This window comes from Carassius gibelio, chromosome B14 (assembly GCF_023724105.1).
Source record: "Carassius gibelio isolate Cgi1373 ecotype wild population from Czech Republic chromosome B14, carGib1.2-hapl.c, whole genome shotgun sequence".
Classification (NCBI taxonomy): domain Eukaryota; kingdom Metazoa; phylum Chordata; class Actinopteri; order Cypriniformes; family Cyprinidae; genus Carassius; species Carassius gibelio.
Genome location: NC_068409.1, coordinates 11158895 through 11166426, shown reverse-complemented (window position 1 = coordinate 11166426; position 7532 = coordinate 11158895).

Genomic DNA, 7532 nt, shown 5'->3' with positions numbered 1-7532 from the left:
GTGATCTTGCATTATTTCCTTATCACTTCTCACGTGCGTTTGATTCTGGTGAATCTTCCATTGTAAAGTCACGCAGCGTGTGACCCCCTGTCACCAATCCATCGTGCAATGTGAACACAACAGCAATTGAGAGCTACACCTGATAGTTGTGCAGTGTGGAAACAATGGTCATCTGATGACTTTGAAAATCAAGCAGTGTAAACACAGACCTAGGTGACCAAAACACAGAAGTGTCTGGCTGTCCTTGGACTCATTCTTTGTCTTAAATACAGGTGCTTCTCAATAAATTAGAATGTCGAGGAAAAGTGCATTTATTAGTAATTCAACTCAAATTGTGAAACTCATGCATTAAATAAATTCAGCGCACACCCACTGAAGTAGTTTAAGTCTTTGGTTCTTTTAATTGTGATGATTTTGGCTCACATTTAACAAGTTCTCAACAAATTAGAATACTTCGTAAGACCAATAAAAAAACATTTTGTGATTTGTTGGCTTTCTGGAAAGAATGTTCATTTACTGTACATGTACTCAGTACTTGGTAGGGGCTCCTTTTGCTTTAATTACTGCCTCAATTCGGTGTGGCATGGAGGTGATCAATTTGTGGCACTGCTGAGGTGGTTTGGAAGCCCAGGTTTATTTGACAGTGGCTTTCAGCTACTCTGCAATTTTTGGTCTCTTGTTTCTTATTTTCCTCTCGACAATACTCCATAGATTCTCTCTGAGGTTCAGGTCTGGTGAGTTTGCTGACCAGTCAAGCACACCAACACCATGGTCATTTAACCAACTTTTGGTGCTTTTGGCAGTGTGGGCAGGTGCCAAATCCTGCTGGGGGAAAAAATCAGCATCTTCAAAAAACTGGTCAGCAGAAGGAAGCATGAAGTGCTCCAAGAGTTCTTGGTAAACGGCTGCAGTGACTTTGGTTTTCAAAAAACATAATGGACCAACACCAGCAGATGACATTGCACACCAAATCATCACAGACTGTGGAAACTTGACACTTGACTTCAAGCAACTTGGGCTATGAGCTTCTCCACCCTTCCTCCAGACTCTAGGACCTTGGTTTCCAAATTAAATACAAAACTTGTTCTCATCTGAAAAGAGGACTTTGGACCACTGGGCAACAGTTCAGTTCTTCTTCTCCTTAACCCAGGTAAGATGCCTCTGATGTTGTCTGTGGTTCAGGAGTGGTTTAACAAAGAGGAATATTACAACTGTAGCCAAATTACTTGACACTGGTGGCTCTTGATGCCTTGACCCAGCCTCAGTGCATTCCTTGTGAAGTTCTCTAAAATTATTGAATCAATTTTTCTTGAAAATCCTCATAAGGCTGTGGTTCTTTCAGTTGGTTGTGCATCTTTTTCTTGCATACTTTTTCCTTCCACTCAACTTTCTGATAACATGCTTGGATACAGCACTCTGTAAACAGCCAGCTTATTGGCAATGCATTTTTGTGACTTACACTCCTTATGAAGGGTTGCAATGATTGTCCATTTTGACCATTTTGAAGGCTCAGGAAACCTTTGCAGTGGTTTTGAGTTGAATAGCTGATTGGCACATCATCATATTCTAATTTGTGGAGATAGTGAATTGGTGGGTTTTTGTTAAATGTGAGCTAAAATCATCACAATTAAAATAACCAAAGACTTAAACTACTTCAGTCTGTGTGCATTGAATTTATTTAATACACGAGTTTCACAATTAGAGTTGAATTACTGAAATAAATAAACTTTTCCTTGACATTATACTTTATTGAGAAGCACTCAAGTCTGTGTTTGGATGTTGTCTTTACACCTTCAATAAGACATGTTTCTGTTGATTTTTGGTTTTGTTTCAAAGTTTTAATCAAGCATTTTCTATCTCAGAAAAAAAATAACTTCTGGATGCCATAAATAGTAAGAAACAGTTACATTGTGAGATATAAAGTCACAACTGTGAAATATATTTTTGACCAAAGTAATATTACAACAATCAAAGCCTATGCTAGTCGATTTGAACTAATCCACCACTGACAAAGCCATCTTGTTTTATGTTTAGAGAGCTGCTTTGCAGAGTACGTTCTTAAAGTGTTGCCATGTCAACTTATTATAAGTGACATTTATTAAGTTTGTGGACTTGTTGTTTATGTTTGGCTTATAAATCAATGAAGTCTATTGAGTTAATAAAGTAGGCAGGAGTGGGTTGCAATGTTTTGGTATATGACTTATTTTCAAAATAAAGCATTTGGATTTGAGCATGGTCAAGTCCATATTTTATATTTTTCAGAGCAAGATCTGGCAACATTCAGAAGAGAGACACAACTCTAATGTTTAAATAATGGCTGGTAATTTAACGCGTTAATTAGATTAATTAATTATGGAGAAAAATAATGTGTTAAAATTATTAACTCATTTGACGCACTTGTCCCGCCCCAGACCTATGTGGATCATCTGCCATTTCATACAGTCGACTAATGACTAATATGAGGCAGGACACCAACTTACTGCATGATGGAGCCTAGAGAATATCCCTATTAACGCCCATTTGAGATTGTTTCTCATATTTAAATCACATATTTAAGAAATATCACACGAGAAGCAGGTTAAGTGCAAATAATGATAGGCCTACTCCTCTCATTTTAGACACAGTGTTGACTGTTTTGCCAGCCTGAAGTGAAGATAAAGACAAAGCAGAACTGTTTATCTCCAAGCAACCCACAGTGGCATTTCATTTCTTAATCCATGTTTGGAACAAATTTGGTGTGTTGAACCATTGGCCACTGTCGCGTTGCCTTTGAAGCGGCGCTGCACAGACCGATCGGTGTATAACATCAAAGGCTACGTTCACACCGCAGGTCTTAATGCTCAATTCCGATTTTTTTTTTAAAAATTAAATTTTTTTGCAAGGCCGTTCACATTTCCAATTAAATGCGACCTTTTGTGATCTCCTGTGTGAACGTGAAATGACCCAGAAGTGACCTGCATGCGCAGAAGAGTACTCAACGGTAAACGACGTCACTCATTGTTAGCGGAAGTAGTTAACGTTAAACATAGATGTCAACAACAGTGTAGTCAACAGCGAAGCTCTTTTTGCAATATTAAAGTTATTTCACCAACGGAGCCAGCACAATTACAATCTTCTCGTTTTAAGTAGGAAAAAAAAAAGGTTTTTGGCCATGGCGTTTTGTGGAGCAGTGTTAGCAATGTCGGTACAGAGAAACGTGTGGGTGCGGAGTCACATGCAGGAGTGGTGGGACACTGATGTGAGTGGTTCTTCTCGTTCCCACCTACTTCAACGCAGAATTATGACGTTTGTAGCGTATCAATGACGTACGGGTCGGATACATGTGGCCTGGCCGTTCAGACGGAGGTCGCATTTCAAAAGATCGGATACGAATCGGATTCAGGACCACAAATCCAAGTGGCCTGGGTCACATTTGAAAAGATCGGATCTGTGTCGTTCAGACTGTCATGAAAAGATCAGATACAGTTCGCATAGGTGCAAAAAAATCGGAATTGGGTCGTTTTAGCCTGCAGTGTGAACGTAGCCAAAGTACCGCGAGAGCAATTCAAAAGCACAAGGAGTCTTCTGCTCTCTAAGCTCTTGCGGTACTTTGATGTCACACACCGATCAGTCTAATGGTGATGATCCTCTTCAAGTTGAACAAGCCTAATGATTCAATGAACCATTTTATGAATGATTCCCTTTACTTCACTCCTGAATGAATCAGCCATTTGAACGAATCAAACAAATGAATAAATGACTTGATGACTTAATCATTAAGACATTCACCACCACCTACTGGAAGTTTTAGTTTATTATTTATAGAATCTTTTCATTAAAGAAATAATTTCATATTTTAGTAATAATAATAAAAATTAAGAAAATAAATTATTAAAGTTATAGTTCACCCAACCAAAAATGACAATTCTGTCTTAATTTGCTCACATGGTCCAAAAAAGTAGGCTATATGTAATCAGCTTTATCAAACAAAATATTTCTTGCTGAACCTACTTTTTGTAATGTCTGTTTGATGATTCGATTAATTAATCACCACAACATGTTATTAATTCGATTACAAATGTTAATCGCTTACCAGCCCTAGTTTAAATGCTCCATTATACTAGTTTTACAGTTCAGTTCAACATACACTGAGTAGAATTTCTGTAAATGCGGTTGCCACTACCTGAATTGTTCAGTAGTCAAGTCATTGTATAATGCGGTCACCACTGACTAAACTGTGTGTACTGAACAGGACTGAGTACTAATGTGAACTGACAACCAAATTTAGCTGCAGTGTGTACAAGGCAAAAGTTAATCTCAAGTTCATCATCCTCTTGGTGATGCGTCTCGTTTCTCTGAGGCTGAACATTTTCTTTTTGCCTTTCATTCTGTTCTGTAGTGTGAGGTGTGTTTATCACGTTAGCGAAACAGAGCACAATCCATTTGAGTGGCAGGTGAGGTGAGTGCAGACTTCAGCCCCTGAGGAGGGTTCAGCTGGGACATTGTTCAGATGTTGCTTAAATGCTGTTTGGAGGTTGCTCAGTCGATTGCAGGAATTAGACAGAGAGGCAGATGTCGAGCGTGTCAAGGGGCCTGCAGGGGATTGTGGGATCCCTGTGTCCTTGTCTAGTTCCCGTGCTTAACACTGACCTCATATATCGTTATAAAACACACAGGCAGAGCGGTGGGCACATGCATGCTTACAAACACATACACATCAGCCCATATTGGCTCATGCAAGATTGCACACAAACACACAGGCGAAACAGGTGCTTGAGTGAATGCACACATATAAAACATTATTAATGCATAACATAGCAGCGAATACACAAATGTTGGCACACTTTATTCTCCTGGTGTAGAGCTCTCACTTCATGTCTGCTCAAAAGATATGTGCCATGAATATATTTTTGCAGTAAATCCTTATATACGCTTTTAACTCTAATAATGACGTTTTAAAGGGAAAATACTACAGAAAAAAAACATTGTTTTGTTTTGGGTTTTTTTTTTTATTGGTGACTTGTGAGATTTTGATCCATTTGGCCTTCCATAACAAATGGAAATACTGTAAGACATGCAAAGTCCACTTAAGTTTTTATTATTATTATTGCACATCTATAATTTCTATTTGTATCTGTAGACTTCAATTACTATACATATCTTTAAAGGCCATTTTAATTGTGTTCTTGTGATATCTATGGCATAAAGACACCACACATATACCTTAGACTAGAGGATCTCTGTCTGTCTCTCTGATGTCTCTTGACCTATTTTCTTCGATTTGAGCACTGACCCAGATATATCCACAAGTCGCTCGTACTCACAAATGTTGATGCACTATTATATGCCTTCATTGTTGGTGAAATAATAAAGGCAGTCATGTAGAGCTCATGCTCTTTTTCCACAATAATCCTTAAACCTTTTCAAACCATGACAGGATTCAGAAGCTAATACACGTCCGAGACATCAGCAATTACAATCAATTCAGCGTCGGAAGGGGAATACAATAAAAACACGTCAGTTTTTCCGTAAGTCCTCTCAGGCCTGCGATCCTCTGCCATTTCAGGCAGATAACACATTGTGCTTGTAATAGTCTTATTATGCACAGAGTGGAATCGAAACGTAAGTACTTTTCTTGATTCGGCAACCGAGAGTGAATGCTGTGGGGGGAAAGAGTCTCAGTAAATAGTTTCCTTGGTAACCGTAGAAAGAAGAGATTTTCTAGTTTGAGCAGCTAAGCTTTCCGTGGCAGGAGCAAAGCCAAGAATGACAACAACATGAGCAGGGCATTGCTTTTAAGACCGCCATCTTCTGAATGCTGCTTTTCTCCTTCAGGAGTGATATCGCCATCAGTGGTGGCGAGGATGATATTTCGGTGGCTCATATCAGAGGTGGGAGCCTTGGCACAGATTTTAAAAGGAAATTAGGCATGGACATAATGGAAACTAGTTTGATTGCTGTTGCTAGGAAACCTGGCATGTTCAAGTGGCACAGTCATGTCTAATTTTTGGTTGTTTATTTGTGTCACATTCAATATGAATAATGTTTGAATCATGATGATGTTGATATGCTGATCTGATGTGAGAGAGTCAGAGAATGATGTGATGATGTGGCACAAAAATGGAATGATTGTTTCCGAACAGGTTTCCAAAACTATGGCGCCCATTTTGCTTGTTCAAATTCAGCAGCTGCTGGTAGATGTTGCAACTACACCTTCTGACTCTACAAAGCGTCTTTCTCCTTTGCCAGTCATTCGAAAATATGTATTCTCACCATTTTTTCTCACACACATTATTTTACTATAGAAGGTAAAATACGATAAAATATTAAAATTACATTTTTTCAAATTATTTTAGAGTACAGAAAATATATTTTTATTCAAATACTATAATAATAATAATAATAATAAAAGTAGTAGTGATAATAGTTTAATAATTGTTGTTGATAATATTAATATTGCTGTTTAGAAACTGTTATTTTATTATATTAATTATAATAATAATAATAATTTATTATTATTATATTAGTTTTTACAAATTTAAAATAAAGTATTTAAAAAATATTATTAATATTATTGTGTTTGATTTATATTTCAAATTTTTTATTCATACATGCAGGAAAATATTATTTCTTGAAAGAATATATAGGTTCATAATAATAATAATAATACAGTGTAGTAATAATAATACTTTTGTTGTAATTGTTGTTAATAATAATAACAACAGTAATGTTTATTTATGAATTATGTTTGTTGCTTTTATCATTTAATGTTTATAAGCCAGTTATAATTAAATCATAATAAAATGTTAAATTAATGAATTTAATTTGATTTACATCTCAGCTTGATAAAGTATGTAAAAATATTACTATTATTAAGCCATTTAATAATACATTTTAGTTTTCTTTAATAATAATAATAATAATAATAATAATAATAATAATTATACATTTGTTCTAAATGTTTTTGTTGTTGCTGCTGTTGTAATAATGACATTGTTTTTTTATTATTGCTGTTGTTTTTATCATTTTATATTATAATCCAATTATAATTCAATCATAATAAAATGAACAATAATAATAATAATAAATTGTAGTAATCATTACTAACAATTGTTGTAGTTGTTAATAATAATAATAATAATAATAATAATAACAGTTATGTTTATTTATTAAATATTGTTGTTGTTTTTTTATCATTTACTATTATGAGTTAATTATAATAAGTTTAAGTAATGATTTTAGTTTGATTTATAACTGGGTATTTTTTTTTATTTTTATTTTTTATTTTTTTTGCCTAGGCAGGAAAAGACTGTTTCTGTTTGCCTTGTGTGTGATTGCTAAAACTGGGACATGCTCATAGTTTATGAACGTGACTCCAGGACACATGCAGAGCTCAGCTTCTCGGTTAGATGGTTTAGTCTCAATCCCTGTTAGTTTTTCATTAGTTCTACAGTAGCTGTCTCGTCCTCTCTCGGCTGCACCAGGCTGCCTCAGACAAGGGCATTAGAGAGCGCTCCGGCTGCCATGCCTTTGTTCTTGGCATCTGGCACGGT